Genomic DNA, 20,621 nt, shown 5'->3' with positions numbered 1-20,621 from the left:
GATCAAGATAGCTGCCCCTATGTGGTCAAAGATCCTGCCCACATGTGGACACAAGGTGGCCACCACAAGATGGCCAGCAGGGGAGGGCAGTTGGGAGGGACCAGGCCTGCAAGGGAAGGCAGTTGGAGGCAATCAACCCTACAGAGGAGGGCAGTTAGGGGTGACCAGGCCAGCAGAGGAGGGAAGTTGGGGGCAAACAGGCTGGGAGGGGAGCAGTTAGACATCAATCAGGCTGGCATGATTAGGGGGTGATCAGGCTGGCAGGCAGAAGTGGTTAGGGGAAATCAGGAAGGCAGGCAGGCGAGCAGTTGGGAGCCAGCAGTCCTGGATTGTGAGAGGGATGTCCAACTGCCCGTTTAGGCCCGATCCCACTGGATCTTAGGGATCTCAGATTGGAGATGGTGCAAGCTGGGCTGAGGGACACACCCCTGCCCCTGTGCATGAATTTCGTTCACCGGGCCTCTAATATATATATATTATACACACACACTCTATATATATAATATATATATTAGAGGCCCGTTGCATGAATTTGTGCATGGGTAGGGTCCAGTCAGCCTGGCCAGGGGGAGGGGACATGGGCAATTGACTGGCCTGCCTGCTGGTCGAACTCCTGGTGGAGGGGACAATTTTCATATTAGCCTTTTATTATATAGGATATACACTGAGTGGCCAGATTATTATGTGTTCAGAGATCATAATAATCTGGCCATTCAGTGTAAGTTTATTAAATGAAGAGAAAGCTACATGTTGTCCTTGACATACTGAGCTCTCAGGCTGAGCTTTACAAAACAATAAACATGGTGATGTGTGCTGTGTGCAAGGACAGTGCTAGGCTACACTGTTGAGTAGTCCAAGGCTGAAGAACTGGGTTTCTTCCTCTCCAGGGTCTTAAGTGCGGTAATGACTGTCAAGGATGTAACCAAGTATTTAATTCATTTCCCATACATTTCATATTGCTGTTTTCTGAAATCTCTCTCACCAAGCTACAGGCAGAAAATACCTGTACATTTTCCAAGCTTAGCCAATAGCTGAAATGATGTATCTTTTGTGAAATAATCACTGAATTCCCCAAGAAAAGCTAGCCACTTCTTCAGTGATTCAGTCTCACACTCTACGTCCTTTATTTTGGCAAAGGCACAATTATAAGGTTCGGCACTCTTCATTAGACAGTGAACTCCTTGAGGTTAGGTGACATATCCAGTTCACTCCCGTGGCACCCAGTAGAGAACATGGGACAAAATAGACTTCTAAAAATGTCTATCGACAGAGTTAACACATTGTCTAAAATTATTCAGCTAGCTTGATATTTAGAGCTCACTAACTACTCCCTTCCCCCAGATTCCTCTCACTAATGGGTGGTGTCTATACACTGAAGGCTTTCCTCTCTGTGCCCTTAAATAACTGGGCACATTGTAATTCATGTCTCTGACTCTGGGGCATGAATTTGGGAGCTGTACTTGGGATTCTCTAATAATAGAAATGTTCTGTGTGCCTACATTTTGAGGAAAGGAGTTTAAACTCTTCTGACATTTTGCATTGTGTATCACAATATAAAAATAGCATTTTCAGTCCGTAAAACTTAAATATTGTACGTTGCGCAAACACACACACACACACACACACACACAGAGAGAGAGAGAGAGAGAGAGAGAGAGAGAGAGAGAGAAGGTCTGTCAAGCCTGATACTCTAGGTCACAGTGGTCAGCAAACTCATTAGTGAACAGAGCCAAATATCAACAGTACAACGATTGAAATTTCTTTTGAGAGCCACATTTTTTAAACTTAAACTATATAGGTAGGTACATTGCTATTAACTTAATTAGGGTACTCCTAAGCTGGCCTTTGCTAAAAACTCAAGGGGCCAAAGAGCAGCATGTGGCTCAGGAGCCGCAGTTTGCCTATCACTGCTCTAGGAGGCGAGTCTTGCTTATACTATGACTTCACAGATACCTTGACAGATCACCATGTGACCAGCAGGGGGAGCATAGGATTAAAGCTTTATACTGTTCACTCCAAGGCAAAGAAAATACAAAAGCTATTTCTAGGGTTGTCATATAAAACTTAATATCATTTTTCTGATATAATTTCAAATTGCTTTAAAAAAATATCTCTCCTACATTTATCTTTTTATACCACATGATAAAAGACAAATAAAGTAGTTCAATTTTGTAACTGCTGAGTTTGAGATGCTAGAGTTTGAAAAAGAGTTGTTTACTGGGAGAACAGATTTGGGAGTTGTCAGCAATTGAAGTTAAGGAAATGAATTGGTGACCAAGAGTGTATATGTGAAGGGAAAGGAGGCTGAGATGAGATGTTAGGGGACAGACAGGATGTAGAATCTATGAAGGAGACTGAGAAAATAATTTCTAAGAGGAAAGAGAACCTGGCACTCACAAATAATCACATACATTCAGCATTAAGTATATTCCTTCTCCACTCAAAGAACTGTGCTAGTATAGAGAATACAGGGATGACTTTTCAAGGACCCAGAAGGCCAACTGGAGGGATAGGTCATAACCAAATAAAGGCAGTACAGTAGACAAGTTGTATGAAAGTGGTGCACACAAGGCTTACCGGAGTACCAACAAAGGAGGAGGTCAATGAAGAATGTCAGAGGAAATGGCTGAATCTTGAAGAAAGTATGCATTCATCAAGCATGGGGGAGAGAAGTCAGCTGTGAGGGCATTCCAGGCACCAAGAGCTGAGGTATAAGTGCACTGAGTTATGAAGCAGTAAGTCTTGGTTGAGAAATTCCAAGTAAGTAACTTGGTACATCTGGGATTTAGTATTTGAGGAAGAAGTGAAGGAAATGAAGAAGGAAAGCCAAGCAAGATCTGCTTACAAAGGGTGTGGGAAAATTTAGAAGAAAAGATTCTTAAATCCATTAAGAAGCTCCAAAATATCCTGGCTCACATAGCAGGAATTGTTAATAGGATAGAGATTTTTTACATCTCAAATTATTTTTTTCTTTATATAAGTCATATTAAGTGCTTAATCTTAAAGCTAAACTATTATATAAAAGCTAAAGCTATTCTGTAAAACTAAACCAAGTTCATTATCAAAACAAAGAAAATTCAGTAATTTTGACAGAAGCAAAAATAGCCTATAAAGTTTCCTATTCGGGAGTAGGGAGCTGTCCATATATGTTTTTTATTGAATTGTTTTGTACATGTTGTTTAAAGCCTTGTTTTTTTGTCATTTAAAAGCTGGTGAACCTTCTTTGTTAGTAGGGGACATTAGAGTTTTGGGTTAGGGAGGGAAGGGAAAGACTGTCCACAGTGCTGAGTATGAATGTCTGCTCCCTCTTTATCATCTGTGTGTCTTTGGACACTAAATTGAATTTGGTGCCTCCATCTGCTCATCTTAAAAGTGGTGATGATAATAGGACTCTTGAGGATGTTTTTAGGATGACTGAAAAAGACCAAAAATGTCAGGCCCTTAGATAAGAGCCTGGCAAACAGTGCTTAAACATGCCAGCTAGCCCAGGTTGGATGGCTCAGTTGGTTGAAGCATTGTCCCATACACCAAAATGTTCAGCGTTCAATTCCCCGGCATGCCATATACCTAGGTGAGTCTAGATAGGCACCTGCATGGGAACTGGTACCACAAAATAAAAGCAATAATTTGAAGCTAGGTATCTTAGGTCCCACCCGCACCACATCTCCAGAGAGGGTTGAGGCGCTGAAAATGAAATCCATGATATATAATGTGTGAGAAACCATCTATAAAATCCCAATAGCATGGGTTTCAGAGAGCTTCTAGGTTGGTGAATACAACCCTAACTGGAAAGGTGCTACACCTCAACTCAATGGGACGAAAGCTTTTGCCCTCAAACCCTCCCCAATCATGCCTTTAATATGTTGGTGACTCTCTTCATCTGTATCTACTAGCATATCTTTTAATATACTGGTGAATATAAGTCAGGGTTTCCCTAAGTTCTGTGAACCACTCTAGGTTAATAGAACCTGACAAGGGGTTCGTGAGAACTTCTGATTTGTAGCCAAGTTTGACAGAAGTGAGTAAGTACCCGGGGGACCTGCTGCTTGAGATTGGAATCTGAAGATGGGGCTGAGCCCTTAACCTGTGGGACCTGACACTGTATCCAGGTAGATAGTGTCAGAATGAGCAACAGTGCAGGTCACCTGGTTGGTGTTGCAGATTTGTTTGGTGAAGGGAAAACACCCACACCTCTGATGTTGAAACAAAGGAAGACTAGATTGTTGCTAATTCGCCTGAGTTATCTGATTTTTCTTCCTTTTCTCCCTCTCTTTCTTATTGGCAAGTATCTCCCAAGAGACTGCAAAAGAGGATAATAGAGTCCTTTAAAAGATATGTTCTCTTAGCCAAAGATGAGCCAGCTATAAAGAAAGGGTCATGGGGAAACGCTAGGCAGCAGAGACTCGGTAATCTCAGCTGCTCTTTTCTCTCTAATCAGTGTTTTAGAGATGGATTGTCTCACTCCACATGACTTTTAGTCAAAGCTGGGGGGAGGGCTGGAACTAGGGTGGAAAACTCATGGACTCCTTCATTCTCAAGGTCCCTTGCGCCCCAGGTGCCTCTCTGGTCTCACTCTAGTTCCAACCATGGATGGGCCCCTGGGTCACTGACTTTCTCTAGTATCGCTAGGGAGGTCTCAGTGGGTTCCTTTTCCCTTTGTTTATTCAGAATAAGGTTAGAATTTTTCAAATGTAACTTAAATTGGAAAACTGGTTGGCAAACATGAAACCTACAGAAAACATCTTGCAAATAAATTTCAGTTATTGGTTAACAAAGAGCCTGTGAAATACAGAAGTTTCTGAGAATTGAGATGAGACCTGAAAGTGAAACAAAGTCTCTTCTCAGTATTGAGGGTTGACCTGAGTAACAGGAAGCAGCTGCGGTAGAAAGAACTCCTTTATGAATCTGGTCTTAGGCCCAGGGATTGCTTACCGTGCTTCATTTATTTAAGCAACATTTGCTAAGATCATACCATATACTGAGAAAGTGCTCACACTGTGGGGGAGTCTGAGATGGATCAGACATAGACTCTATCAATTGTAGATTCATAGCATAGCACTAGACAAGACATAGGCAAAGATACCAGACCCAGCAAAAGAGTGAAAAGAACTCCCCAAGAACTGCAACATGGTGGCACTCAGAGAAAAACGTAGAAGTTTGAATGAAGCACTTGATGGAACATTGCTGCTGGAGACATTCCCGTTTATGCCTCTTGTTTTGATCAATTAGGTCTTCAAATCACCTGTGCCAGGGAGAAAAAAAAAATTCACGCTGGAACAACTGCTTTTATACCTATTATAAAGCCAAGCATTTTATACCTATTAACATTCTGTGAGGCAGATAGTACTAATGGCACAAATTCACTCCACTACTCAGCTGCTCCTCATTCCTTAGTTCACCCTCCTCACATCCAAGATTAAAGTAAATATAACTAGCACTTAACTTTAAATCCTGGACTCAAACCTGTCTTTGACTGACTTTAAAACTCTTGCTTAGAGATGTGTCACCAGGAACAGTTGGTCATTCCTGACTTCATCCCCCATCACAAGAAAAACAACTAACAATGAATCAAAAACAAGCCACCACTGAAGGAATCCTAGAACAAGAGGGAAAACCTGAAACAACCCCCTGCACCACAGAGACCAAGACAGACTGCATTAGGAGGTAAGAGAGGCAGCTGCCTATTGACCCATGGCCTTTCCCTCAGGCAGGTGCCACACCACATAGAGAGCTTTCCCCTGAGCTGTTGGTTCCTCCAGCGGGAAAGGGAACCAAGGGAGGATAACCAGCTGTGAGGGAGCACTGCTCTGGCACAGCTGGAGCACAGGTGCTCTCTGAGTCTGTACTCTAAATTCTTCCCTACTCTCCCAAGTGTCAGAGAAGGTTCCTTCTTGAACCCTGCTAGCTGCACTAACTGTTGGGAATTTAGTCCAAGTTCCTCCTCTATCCTCTGCTCACTAATTATGTGTTGGGTCTGAGCCCCTCTGCCTGGGTCCGGACGTCCTGGGACGCTGGGTCTTAGATGGAGAATCCATGAGAAGTTGTAGGTATATGAGAATGAGACTTTATTATAGGAGCAAGTGGCACAACATTCTCATATAGGCAACCCTACACTGGCTGTTAAATCTTTCCCACAAAGTCACATTAGCCTCTATACCCACAGCTGTTATCTGAGCAGCCACACACTGCCTCTGTATGCACAGCCTCACATAGCAATAGTACCTGAGCTCTCTCTTAGACCTGTAGCCTCAGTAGCCTCTCCTCTTCTGTAGCCTCACATTGTAGCTACCTCTGAGCCTCCTTTTTCTCCCCAGCACACTGGCTGGTCAGCAACGTATTATGATACACAGACAAAGGCTTCTTTCCAAGTAGTAACCTTGTTGTGCACCTGCATCTGTGTGTAGTCCTAGGACATCTTGATTAAGATTCCTATGCTCAGCACTGGCTGGTTTGGCTCAGTGGATAGAGCATCAGCCTGGGGACCAAAGGGTCCCAAGGTTTGATTCTGGTCAAGGGCACGTACCTCGGTTGCAGGCTCCTCCCTGGCTCAAGCCCTGGTCAGGGCTCATGCAGGAGGCAACCCATTGATGTGTTTCTTCTCACCTCGATGTTTCTCTCTGCCTTCCCATCTCTCTCCCACTCTCCCTTAAAAAAATAATAAGATCCCTATGTTCAGAGTGGCCCTGGCCCTCTGGCATATTCTAGATAGGGGTTCCACACTCTAATTAGCCTGGACTATCCGGCATCTCTGGAGTGGCTCCCACACCAGCCCAGTCCCATACATTGTGGATCACTTTATGGGAGCAAGCCCCTACTCTGATCTTACATAATAGGGACTACAGCGGAATCTGGGGCTCAACCACTGAGAATCTGATGGTATCAGAGAAGTGGGGAGGGGCTGGCAATAACCAGCATGCAGATCTTGATAGACTGAGTTCATATCTGCTGTGCCCAATATTAATCCCAACTAGCAGAATCAAGTTGGTGGTGTGCTCTGACCAAGGACTTTATAAGGTACAGATCTGCCTGATCCAGATACTCAAATGATGAGTGTGGCCTGTTCCAGAGCCTGAGCCCAGGCAAGGAGCTAAGTCACAGCCCCTCCCACTGTGGAGAGTGTATCCAGGCCACATCAGACAGAGGGGCTACAAGAGAAAGTAGATGCTGTGTAGCCCAACAATGCTTGAGCTGAGAGTTAGAAAGATACTCTCTGATCACCCCCAGAGCAAAGCCAAGAGCAAAGCTAGTATTGGGTGTGAGGAGTTCCCCTAGTGTGCACAGGCAGATGATCAATTCACAGCTGAGGCTGATGGTAGCTCTTGGCTCAGAGAGCCTATTTGGAAAATTGAGAATTGCCTGGAGCAGTGCCTCCCATTTCCATCCAGGGAACTGTGAAGCCCAGGGAAGGGCAGGCAGGATAGTTTGCATAGCAAAGCCAATGGACCTGTTTGGCCAGGGGTGAGGGTCACCTTGAGTTAAGACACAAAGAGCTTTACTGGCTGTACATTTGCTTCTCCCACTGCATCTCAGCATGTTATTTAACTCCTACTCCTACTGAATACAGCCTTCAGCCTATGTGACAAGGGAATATAACCAGAGCACACAGTGAGCATAGCCCACTTCACAATCCAACATACCACGGCACAGGAAAAGAAGGCACATGTGCCTTCCCCCATCCTCAGAGTTAAATTGGTGGCCTCACCTACCCAGGGAAATTAGTCCACACTATGGGATGACATATTCAAATTATTGAAAAAAAGTAAATAATCTGTCCTTCAAACAAAGAACTAAACAAAACAGAGACCAATTAACCAGATGCAGAGTTCAAAACACTGGTTATAAAAATTTTAATGAACCCACATTTGACATTGAATTTGGATAGTGTGTATTGTGATATGTTTGTTTATTTTGTTCTGAAATTAAAGGGTGTGAAATAAAGAAGATACAGTGTTTAAAAATGCCATATGAAACTTGACCAGCAGCTTATACCATACACAAGACTAAACTCAAAATGGACAATATACATCACGAAACCATGAAAATCCTAGAAGAAAACATAAGCAGCAAAATCTCAGACATCTCTCATAGCAGAATTTTCACCAGTACATCTCTTAGGGCAAGAGAAACAAAGGAAAAAAATAATCAAATAGGACTACAACAAATTAAAAACCTTCTGCACAGCAAAAGAATGAAAAGGGAAACCATCATCAAAATGCAAAGGGAACCCACTGTATGAGAGAACATATTTGCCAATGATACATCTGATAAGGGGTTAATTGCCAAAAAATATAAAGAACATATACAACTCAACTCCAAGAAGATAAACAATCTGATTAAAAAATGGGTAAAGCACCTGAATAGACACCTCCCCAAAGAGGACATACAGATGGCAAAGAGACAAATGAAAAAAATGTTCAATGTCACTAAGCATCAGAGAGGTGCAAGTTAAAACTACAATGAGGTTTCCTCTCATACCTGTTGGAAATGCTATCATCAATAAATCAACAAACAACAAGCGCTGGCAAGAATGTGGAGAAAAGGCACCCCTAGGAATGCAGACTGGTGCAGCCTGTGGAAAACAGTATGGCGTTTCCTCAAAAACTTAAAAATGGAACTGTTGTTTGACCTAGTGATTCCAGTTCTGGGAATATATCCTAAGAATACTGAAACACCCATCAGAAAGAATACATGTACCCCTCTTTCATAGCAGTATTACTTACAATAGCTAAGATCTAGAAGCAGGCCAACTGCCTATCAGTAGATGAGTGGATAAAAAAGCTATGCTACATCTCCTATGGAATACTGTGGAATACTATGTGGCTATAAAAAAGAGAAAGAACTCTTACCCTTTGCAACAGCCTGGATAGACCTGAAGATTTATATGCTAAGTGAAATAACCCAGTCAGAGAAAGACAAATATCACATGATCTAACTTATATGTGGAACTTAATAAACAAAATAAACTGATGATAAAAATAGGACCAGAGGCATGGACTGACAGATCTCAGGGGGGATGCGGGTAGAGAGGATTGGAAGAGATTAATCATAGAACATGTATGTATAGATGAATAGCCCATGGACACAGACAAAAGTATGTTGAAGGCCTGGGGTGAGGTGGAGGTTGAGTGGAAGGGGAAATGGGGAGAAACAGGGGGTACATATATAATACTGTCTACAAAAAATGAAAATAAATAAAAAACAAAAATGCTATATGATCCAGCCATTCCATTTCTGGGAATATATCCAGAGGAAATGAAACACTAAGTTGGAAGATATATCTGTACCTCTGTGATCATAGCATCCTTATTTCCAATACACAAGATGTGTGAACAACCTAAAGATCCATCGATGGATGAGTGCATAAAGAAGTTGTAGTATAAATATACAATTGAATCCTATTCAGCCGTAAAACAAAAAGGAAACCCTACCATTTGTGACAACATGAATGAATCTGAAAGCTCTTGATCACACTTACATGTGGAATCTAAAAGAAAGAAAAAGAAAAAAAAGTCAGTAAAAAGAGATCATACTTGTAGCTACAAGAATTGGAGGTGGGGAGGAGAAATTGAAGGAAGCTGGCTAAAAGGTACAAACTTCCAGTTATAAGGCAAGTAAGTACTGGAAATGTCATGTACAACATGATGACTATAGCCAACACTGACTGCTGTGTGATATAGAGGAGAGTTGTTGTGAAAGTAAATCCTAAGGGTTCTCATCACAAGGAGAACATTTTTCTTATTTTATATCTTTCCTTTTTTTTCTTGTATCTATATAATACCAGAGGCCTGGTGCACAAATTCATGCACTGATGGGGTCCAGCCGGCCCACACCAATGGGGGCCCATTTGAGGGTGGGGACAATGGGGGGGAGGGGATGTGGATGGTTGTGGGGGGGGCCTAATTGGGCTGTATTGGGCTGGTTGGCCACTGCAGTATGCATCATAGCGACTTGACATTCTGGTCATTCTGGTTGTTCCGCTGCTTGGACACTGGGCTTTTATATATAGAGAGATGATGGATGGCCCAGCTGGCATAGCTCAGTGGTTGAGCATGGACCTATGAATCAGGAGGTCACTGTTCAATTCCTGGTCAGGGCACATGCCTAAGTTTCAGGCTCGATCCCCAGTGTGGGTCGTGCTGGAGGCAGCCAATCAATGTTTTTTCCATCATTGATGTTTCTATCGCTCTCTCCTTCTCCCTTCCTTCCTGAAATCTGATACATTTTTTAAAAATATGATGGATGTTAGCTGAAACTTATGTGGTAATCATTTCATAATACATGTAAATCTAATGATCATGTCATATGACTTAAACTTATACAGTGATGTATGTCAATTGTTTCTCAATAAAACGGAGGAAAGTGGGAAAAACCTTGCCTATTAGAAAACACCTGTGCTCCTACATTAATCAAAAAGAGTAGGAAAAGATAAGTCTTATTGGTAAGATAATATGCCAGCCCTATTATATCCTTTTTGTTCCTAATGTCAACGCACTGAAATAGCTATTAATATCTTCACACATACATGAAAAAAACAAGCTCAGAGAGATAGGCTACTTTTCTTATTCAATCATCACACAATTCTTTATTATCTATGTATATCATGCACTTTGTTGGAACTAGGATATAAAAATGAAAAAGACAGATCCCCGCCCCCAAACTGGGAGGAGCACAGAGAGGTGGGATGTTTGATGTTTGGGAGACATCATATAAACAAGCAAACAGATAAAGTGCAGCACCAAGAGATAAGAGAATTGTAAGTGTATACTAAATGCTATGAGAGAACAGCACAGAAGAGCTCAATATAGTCCATGAAGGTGGAATGGTGCAGGTATACTGGGAGTGGGTAGAAGTAATATGAGACTACATGGGTAGGATTTCTGGAGGAATGGAGAAAATGAGTATGAGGTCCATTGGAAAGAATATGTGTGTGTCAGACATAAAGTTTGAAATAGAAGAACAGTGGGGCAGGAGGTACTTATCTACAAGCAATACTACCATGAATTAGAACCTGGACAAAGATAATACTCAACAAAACAAAATGCTGTACATGGGATTTAGGTTTGAGGGTGTCAAGCAAGAAAGAACTGAGGCTACGAATCAAATCAAAAGTTTATTTGGGATCTTAGGGGTTTTTACCTGGAGACATAGATTCAGCAGGAACCTTGAAAGTGCTTTAAGTAGGGCGGGATGTGAGAGAAAGGAGAAAGACTTTAAAAGGCAAAACTACAGCCTTACATACTTGTTTTGAAAGAATTATGATTGGTGTAGGCAAAAATAACGTTAGTCTATAGAGACTAGGTTATAAGCTAGTTGCTAGGTTGGATTTCGCAGAAATGGGCCTTGTTCTGAGAACTGCAACAGGATGTAGCCACTTGTGGTTGGCAGTTTAAAAGTTCATGTTGTATCTGGTGTGAACATGAATGAAACCCAGGGGCCCCTCCGTTCCACTTTAGGGCCCTTTCACATTAGTGACTCCATTTCGCAGGGGAATGCAGTCAGAAATAACATCACTAAAAAGCTCTAATGTAAAAGAGAGCAGTAAATTCTCTCCTTCTCACCATAAGCACACAATATGCTTTTAGAGTTTAGCTCACTTTAGTGTTGAATTGAATCATCCAAATCAGCTAATATGACATTAAAAATTTTGCTAATTTTTAAATCAACCACAGTAAAAAAAAAACAAAAAAACACACACACACAAAAAAAAAACAACCCAGCTACTTTTAGCAAAAAGTCTTCTATGGGAAATAAAAACTAACAATTTTAATTAGTACTGAAAGCTTCTCCCTTGTGCTCACCCACCTCCAACTATGGTATACACACGCACACACACACACACACACACACACACACACACACACACATTCACATCAACATTAGTCTTCTATTTGGAATAATTTGAAAACCCAGGAGTCACAATTAAAAAAATGAACAAGCAAACAAGGAATTCCTTTTAATCAACTGAATTTTTAAAAAGATAAAAATAACCAATAAGAAGTGTGGAACCAGTTTTTCCCATCCTGCTTGGGGGTGACCTCAGAGACCCCCACCACCATAGCAGGAACCTAAGTCTGGGCTGGAGACCAAAGTCAGTAGCTTACCAGACTCTGGGAAGGAACCTACTCTACACGCAGGTCTCTCTGGAATAATCTGAAAACAGGAGGTTGGCCTCAAGGAGACAGGTAGGTGAAGAAGGAGGAATATGAGGGAGACAGAAAGATACAACAACTGACTCTGAGACTAAATCAAAAACAGAAATTGATGGAACTAGTCATAGGGAACAGTCAGAGACACAGGCAGGTTAAGACATACTAAGAAAACTGCATGAAACTGGCATTGTCATTCTTAAAACACACACACACACAACAAAAAAAAAAACCAGCTTCAAATCTGAAGGAAAGGAAATACAATATCTAAACAGATAATGAAACAATTTAGTAATTTAGATTATCAAATAAAAGTAAAATCTAAAGTTGGTAAAATACTTCATTTGAAAGAATTATTACACTAAGGGGAAGGAAACTATTGCAATGGGGGTGGGGAGAGAAACATACATAGAGCTGCAAGTGTCTGAAAGAATGCAATTTAAAACATGAGTTAAGCTTTTCTCTGCAGAAGAGAATTTTATTTTATAGGGAAAGGGACAAGAAGGTTCTTCTAGAAAGGAAAGGGTATTAAGAGAGCAGGATTGTAAGAGTCTGCTGATTCTTAGGAGGTATCATTAAGGATGGGTTGTATGCTGGGTCAGGAGGTGCTTAATTCAGAGTTCAGGAGCCTGGAGTAAGGTGAGAAGCTTAACTCCTGTTTAAGTTGCATTATGAATTTTAGTTCCACTTTGTTTCAATTGTTTCAATTGATCGGTGAGGACAAACATCTCAGCTAACCTTATTTATGAGGCAAAGCATGAGAATTTAAAGGGTCTGTGTCTGCCCTCATTATAAGTGAAAAGGTAAGATATTGGTGAGTCTTATCTCTCTAAGTCATAAGGGAAAGAGCGGTTCTTTGCAGTCAGCTGTTTATTAGAACACAAAAAGGAGGATATATTTCTTTTACCATTGCTGTTCTCCTGGAGGGAAGGGCTCCAGGAGAAGTTTAACATTGTTATTATGGCTCATGTAGGTAACAGGTGCTATTGTAAGCACAGAAAAGAGAGGCACGAACTAAATCCGGAAGTAAAAGGAAGGCTTCACCAATGAGAAACTTGAACTGAGTGGTCAGGAGTGTTGAAACCTGAGCAAGGAAGATGGGGAAGGCTGAGGTAACACAATATTGGAGGGGAGGAAAGTTTCTCTACTGCCCTTCTGGGTTCATCGGCTGGTCTAATAATTAAAATGACTTAGGAGAGATTAACAGGAGAAAACCACATGTAATTACATACATATAGGAGCCCCAGAAAGACATGAAGACTCAAGGCAGTGAGGCAATGGAGGCGCATGTTCCATCCTGAGCTAAGGAGAAGAGGGTGGGGTCTGGGGCTTCAAAGGGAAGAAAGACAATTCGAATGAGATGAGAAGAGCAAATGTTTGCTAAACAAAGTTTGCCAGGCCAGGTAGATAAGTCTAACATAAAAAGGTATTTCTGGTAATAGCTGTCTTCCAGGTACAGGCCCCACATCTAAATTCTTTCAGGCAGTTGAGAGCAATAAAAAGCTTTTCCTGAAGCAGATGGGTCTTCATTGCCTTCAACTCAACAATCCACATGCCAATTCAGAACATATTGGGGTGGCATATTCTGCTCCCTTTCAGTGTACAACATTAAGGAAACTGAGCCTGAGGAAAGATGACACAATGTGATTTCAAAGGGAAGAAAGTGAAGTAGGGGGTAGGAAAAAGAAAAAGAGTGGATACAAAAGGGTGCTCTGACCATAAATTCCTAACTGGGCAGGTCCTGGTGGGTAGTCACAGCCCAGGCAAGAGAGCTTCCTATCTGATAATAGACAAATATGCAAATTGACCATACCTCCTACACACCCACAAGCCACGCCCACAAGCCACACCCATCATCCCATCAGAGCGAGTATGCAAATTAACCCAAACCAAGATGGCTACAGCCACAGAGAGCAAGGTTTCCTAGGTAACAGAGGAAGCCAAGCTTTCCGCCTGCCCTTGCCAGGCCTAAGCCTCAACTCAAGCTACAAAGTTTCAATTATAGAAGGTAAACAAATTCAAACAAATGGCAGCAGAATGGAGCTTGAGAGAGCAGGCCAGGGTTGCCGCTGACAACAGGGGAAGCAAAGCTTTCCACACACCCTGGCCAGGCCCACCCGCTTAAGGCAACAAAGTTTCAATTATAACCCCAACACAAATGGCTGCCTGCCTCGGCCTCGGAGGGAGCCCCAGGCTTGGCTCTGCTCCAGGCTACAAAGTTTCAATTGTAGAAGGAAAATAAATTCCAGATACCAGGGCCTCTGCTTGGGTTGCCAGGGGACGTGGCCGGCCTGCAAACCACCACAGGCCCCTTGCTCAGGCCGCCCCACACCCCAAGAGAACCCCCGCCTGATCCGGGACGCCCTTCAGGGCAAACCAGCTGGCCCCCACCCCTGTACCAGGCCTCTATCCTATCAAATAGAAGAGTAATATGCAGATTGATCATCACTGCAACACACAATATAGCTGCCCCCATGTGGTCAAAGATCCTGCCCTCATGTGGACACAAGATGGCTAGCAGGAGAGGGCAATTGGGAGGCACCCGTCCTGCAAGGGAGGGCAGTTGGGAGGCACCCTGCCTGCAAGGGAGGGCAGTTGAGAGAGACCAAGCCTGCCAGGGAGGGCAGTTGGAGGTGATCAACCCTGCAGGAGAGGGCAGTTAGGGGTCAACAGGCCGGCAGAGGAGGGAAGTTGGGGGCAAACAGGCTGGCAGCAGAGTGGTTAGGGGGTGATCAGGCTGGCAGGCAGAAGCGGTTAGGGGCAATCAGGAAGGCAGGCAGGCAAGAACTTGGGAAACAGCAGTCCTGGATTGTGAGAGGGATGTCCGACTGCCCGTTTAGGCCCCGGTGGGATCGGGCCTAAATGGGCAGTCAGACATCCCTCCAGGGGTCCCATATTGGAGAGGGTACAGGCTGGGCTGAGGGACAACCCCCCCCCGTGCACGAATTTCATGCACTGGGCCTCTAGTATTTAATAAAAGGAGTAGCTTTGCCTTAGGCAAGCCTTGTCCATTGTTTCTGTGCATCTAAATTAACACACCTTTTTGAAATGGCTTTTTTCAGACCCCTCAGAAGCAAAACTACCTAGAAACCACCTGAAAGAGAGCACGTAATCTTAACTATGGTCTAAGTCAATCCCCACCTTGCTTTCTCAAACCTTCATGTAATCTTCCTTACATTCCCTCCTTAATTCAGAATGCATAAAAGAAGCTGCCCACTGCCATATAGGACACATCTGTTGGCCATTTGTATGTTTTCTTGGGAGAAAAGTCTGTTCTCCTCATTTTCTAATTCAATTGTTTTTTGTTGGGTCTTGATTTGTATATGTTCTTTATATATTTTAGATATTAAGCCCTTGTTGGAACTGTTGTTTGTAAATATCCCGTTATGTTAATTGCCTTTTTCTTTTGTGATAGTTTTCTTTCCTTGTAATGTACTTATCTGCCTTCGTTTTTAGTGTAATTCTGGCCTAAATAAATGAGTTTGCAATCATTCCCTCCTCCTCATTTTCAAGAAGAGTTTAGAAAGAGTTGGTATTAATTCTTTAAATGTTCAGCAGAATTTGCATTTGAAGACATTGGTCCCATGGTTTTCTGTGTTTAGGAATTTGTATATTAACTCACTCTTCTTACTTATTACAGGTCTGTTCAAATTTTATATTTCTTTGTTATCATCCATGGGAGATTATATGTTTCTAAGAATATATCCATTTCTTCTAGGTTACCCAATGTTCATAGTAGTATCTCATGATTCTTTGTATTTTTTAAATTAAAAAACACACTAATATTCTTGCTGTCTTTTGACTATACAACTTGAATTTATAATAATACAATTAATAAAACATTGAATTTTAATTTCCTCACTTATTTTTTTATTCTTTGTATTTCTGTGATAGTAGTTTAAATGTCTCCTCTTTTAATTTTGCTTTTATTTATTTGAATCTTTATTTTCCTTAGTGATCCTAGCTAAAGATTTGTCCATTTTGTTTATTTTTTTAAAAAACGAGCTGTTGATTTAATTTTTTTATTTCAATTATTTAAACTCTGATCTTTGCTTTCTTCCTTCTGCTAAGTTTGGACTTAGTTTCTTCTTCTTTTTCTAGTTATTGGAGGGAGGTGCTAAGTTAGGTTGTTTAGGATTTTTCTATTTTCCTAATGGTTGTACTTATCACTACAAACTCTCCTCTTAGAACTGCTTTTGCAGCATCTCATAGATTTTGGTTATGTTGAGTTTTCATTTTCAATAGTTTCAAAATATTTATTATATCCTATTGAGTTCACTTTGATTAATTAGTTGTTCAGGAGTATGTTGTTTAGATTTGTGTTCTATCCTATGATCTATCCTGGAGAATATTTTGAGTGCACTTATTAGGAATATGCATGCAGCTGCATGCAATTTACATATGTATATAATAGAGAAATATGCTAATTATTTGGGTCACTGTAACTGGTTGACTGGACAGGAGGTTACACATGCAGTATTGGGGGGCGGGGTGGCAGGGACCTACATGCACCTGTGCTGGGGGAGGGTCTGATCAGCAATGGCCGCAGATGCTTCAAGGGCCAGAGAAGGAGACAGGGCCGGACCGGAGGGTGGGCAGTGCTGCGTGATTTCGAATTGTGCGCTGGGCTCCTAGTCCTATCTAATAAAAGAGTAATATGCAAATTGGCCATCACTCCAACACCAAATGGCTGCCCCCATGTGGACACAAGATGGCCAGCAGGGGAGGGCAGTTGTGGGCGATAAGGCCAGCAGGGGAGGGACCAGGCTTGCAGGGGAGGGCAGTTGGGGGGACCAGGCCTGCAGGGAAGGGTAGTTAGGGGGTATCAGGCCTGCAGGGGAACACAGTTGGGGGGACCAGGCCTGCAGGGTAGGGCAGTTGTGGGGGACCAGTTTTGCAGGGGAGGGCAGTTGGGGGGGACCAGACCAGCGGGGGAGAGCAGTTAGGGGCAACCAGGTGGTCAGGGGAGGGCAGTTGGGGGTGACTAGGCCTTCAGGGGAGGACAGTTAGGGGCAACCAGGCCTCCAGGGGAGGGCAGTTGGTGGAGACCTACCTCCCTTTCTTCTTCTCTAAAATTGATAAATAAATATTAAAAAGAAAAAGACATTTATTCTTTTGTTAAAATATATTTTTATTGATTTCAGAGAAGGAGAGAGAGAGAGAAACATCAGTAATGAGAGAGAATCATTGATCGGCCACCCCTGCATGCCCCCTACTGAGGATTGAGCCCACAACTAGGGCATGTACCCTTGACCAGAATCAAACCTGGGACTCTTCATTCCTCAGGCCAAGGCCCTATCTACTGAGCCAAATGAGCTAGAGAAAGGACATTTATTCTTAGCAAACACTCCTCACAAAAACAAGCATTTCCCAGAATTGAGATAAGAATGAGAAATGAAACCAAAAGTCTTTTCTCCATATTGGGCAATGTCCTTAGTAAATGGAGGCACAGTGGTGGAATGAACTCTTTTGAGAATCTGATTTTTAGGCTATAGGTAATTCAAACAACATTTGCTACCTTATACAGAAAATGTGTTCAAATGTGACAGACTCTGAGGTGGTTCAGTCACAGACTCAATCATGTGTAGACTCCTAGTGTTACCAAAGGCAGGTTTGGCTGCCTGCTGTGATGAAAGCCAATACTCATGAAACAGGTGTTGGTAAAAAGGAGAGGGGTTGTTCAGGTGCTGGCTTCCTGAGAAGATGGCGATTCCTGTCTGAAAAACGAGCTTCACATCTCTGGTCAAGCTGGTGGCTTTCATAAGGAGAGGGAAGGGAAGTGGGAGCATGCAGGCAGTGTTCTTCCTGGTTATGGTAAAGCTCTTAGTGTCAGCAAGTTGAATCGATCTGCATCAGTCTAATTTCTGTCATCGGTTATCTCCTATCTGGACAGGAACAGAAACTGTTGGTCCCTGCAATGTACTAAAATTGAAGCTAAAATACAGATTGCTAGCAGAAATAATCTGCTTCGTCTTTTTGTCCCAACATACTTGTTAATTTGTTAGTTAGCATATTTAATTCAAGTTGGTACAATATTGTATAAATATTTTATGCTTTATATTCTCTGTTACAATAACATAGCTATAGACGAGATAATTGACACTGATATAAGGCAGAGTATATGAGTGGAAAATAAAGGTCCCAAGAACTGTAAGATGGTGGCTCTCATATAGAAAATCTCAAAGATTTGAATTAAACAACTCATGGAATATTGCACTTGTAAACAATCCCCTTGATGCCTCTTCTTTTGATAGATTTGAACTTCAAACCAATTATTTGCCAGGAAGAAAAATCTGAATTTGAATCATTATTTCAGGCTAAGCATTTTATCCCCTTTAATGTTATGTGAGGTAGATAGCACTACTGGGGAAAAGTCATTCCGCTATTCAGCTGTTCTCATTACATGGGTTGTATTTCCCATTCGCAAGACCTAAGTATATATAGCTAATAACTGTTGGATGCTGTATTCAAATCTGTCCTGACTGGCATTTAAACTCTTGCCTATTAGAAAACACCAATGCCTCTAGAGAATATAATCTATAACCCTATATAATAAAAGCCTAAGATGCTAAGTCGTCCAGTCGTCCAGTTGGCCATTCAACCAATCAAAGTGTAATATGCTAATGATATGCTAAGGCCGCTCAACTGCTTGCTATGATGTGCACTGACCACCAGGGGCAGACACTCCAAATGGTAGGTTAGATTCCTGTTGGGGTCCCACAGATCTGGACTGAGTGAGACGGGCCAGACACGACCTAGAGCTCTCCTGTGGTCCCTCCCCAGCTGGCCAACCACCCATGTCCTTCCCTGGCCCTGATCATGCACCAGTGGGGTCCCTCATCCTGGCTTGCACCCTATCACAATCTGGGACCCCTCAGGGGATGTCAAAGAGCCAGTTTTGGCCCAATAGTGGAACAACCAGTCACTATGACATGCACTGACCACCAAGGGTCAGATGCACAATGCAGAAGCTAGCCCCTGGTGAAATGCAGGAGCTAGCAATCCCTCAGGGGAAGCACTGCTCAGCCAGAAGCTGTGCTCATGGCTGGCAAGAATAGTGGTGGTGGCAGGAAACTAGTGATAGCAGCAGCAGTGGCGGAAGCCTCTCTTGCCTCTGCAGCAGCACTAAGGATGTTCGACTGATGGCTTAGGCCTGCTCCTTGTAGGCAGCAGACCTTAGCCATCACTCAGACATCCCCCAAGGGCTCCCAGACTGCAAGAGAGTGCAGGCTGGGCTGAGGGACCCCTCACCTGAGTGCATGAATTTCGTGCACCAGGCCTCTAGTCTGCATAAAAGCCTAAGTGACCATTGCGGCAGAATGGCCAGAACAACCAGTTGCTATGATGTGCACTGACCATCAAGGGGCAGATGCTCAATGCAGGAGCTGCCCCCTAGTGGTCAGTGCACTCCCACGGGGGGAGTGCTGCTCAGCCAGAAACTGGACTCATGGCTGGCAAGAATAGTGGTGGTGGCAGGAACCTTTCCCATTTCCTGGACAGCACTAAGGAGCAGGAACCAGGTGGTAAGGAGCAGTGAGCAGGTGGGTGGTAAGAAGCAAGGGGTCCCATACTGTAAGAGGGATGTCCGAATGTTGGGTTAAGCCTAAGCCTGCAGGCGGACACTCCCCAAAGGGTCCCAGATTGCAAAGGGTGCAGGCCAGGTTGGGGGACCCTGCCCCCAGTGTGCAAATTTCATGTAGTGGGCTTCTAGTATTGTAATGACTATGTATGGTGCCAGGTGGGTACTTAAATTAGCAGGGGGATCATTTCCTAAATTATGTAATTGTCCAACCACAATACTGTATACCAGAAACTAAAATAAAATAGTATTTAATGCCACTGTAACTGAAAACTAAAACTTAAAATAAAGAAAGAAAACACCAATGCATCTAAGAGAAAGAGTAGGAAAAGAGATGTGGGTAAGATTCTGGAGGAACTGAAAAGAATGAGTATTGCCAAAACCGGTTTGGCTCAATGGATAGAGCGTCGGCCTGCGGACTCAAGGGTCCCAGGTTTGACTCCGGTCAAGGGCATGTACCTTGGGGGGTGTGCAAGAGGCAGCTGATCGATGTTTCTCTCTCATCGATGTTTCTGGCTCTCTATCCCTCTCTCTTCCTCTCTGTAAAAAAAATCAATAAAATATATTAAAAAAAAAAAAAAAGAATGAGTATGAAGTTCACCTGAAGAATACCTGTGCATCAGATCACAAAAGTTTGAAATAAAAGAACAATAGGACAAGGGACACTGGTCTGCAATCAATGTTATAATGCATTATATTCAGAGAAACATGATAAAGCAAAATGCTTACTTGAATTTAAGTTTAAGGACCAAATGTGAGAAATAACATTACTAGAAAACTCGAATATGAAGGATACAGAAGAGTAAAATTATCTCTTTCTCTCCATAAACACAGAATATGCTCTTTATTTTTAAAAATATGTATATATTATTGATTTTTTACAGGGAGGAAGGGAG

At 42.6% G+C, this 20,621-nt stretch overlaps 1 pseudogene; it reads right to left on the bottom strand.

Moving 5' to 3' along the window:
• The window catches only part of LOC103302817 (proteasome subunit alpha type-1-like), a 39,405-nt pseudogene that overhangs the window by 16,745 nt on the left and 2,039 nt on the right, over nt 1–20,621 (bottom strand).

The sequence above is a fragment of the Eptesicus fuscus genome, chromosome 13, assembly GCF_027574615.1.
Source record: "Eptesicus fuscus isolate TK198812 chromosome 13, DD_ASM_mEF_20220401, whole genome shotgun sequence".
Classification (NCBI taxonomy): domain Eukaryota; kingdom Metazoa; phylum Chordata; class Mammalia; order Chiroptera; family Vespertilionidae; genus Eptesicus; species Eptesicus fuscus.
The sequence above is the reverse complement of the archived record's forward strand: the minus strand, read 5'-3'. Positions and strand labels throughout refer to the sequence as shown.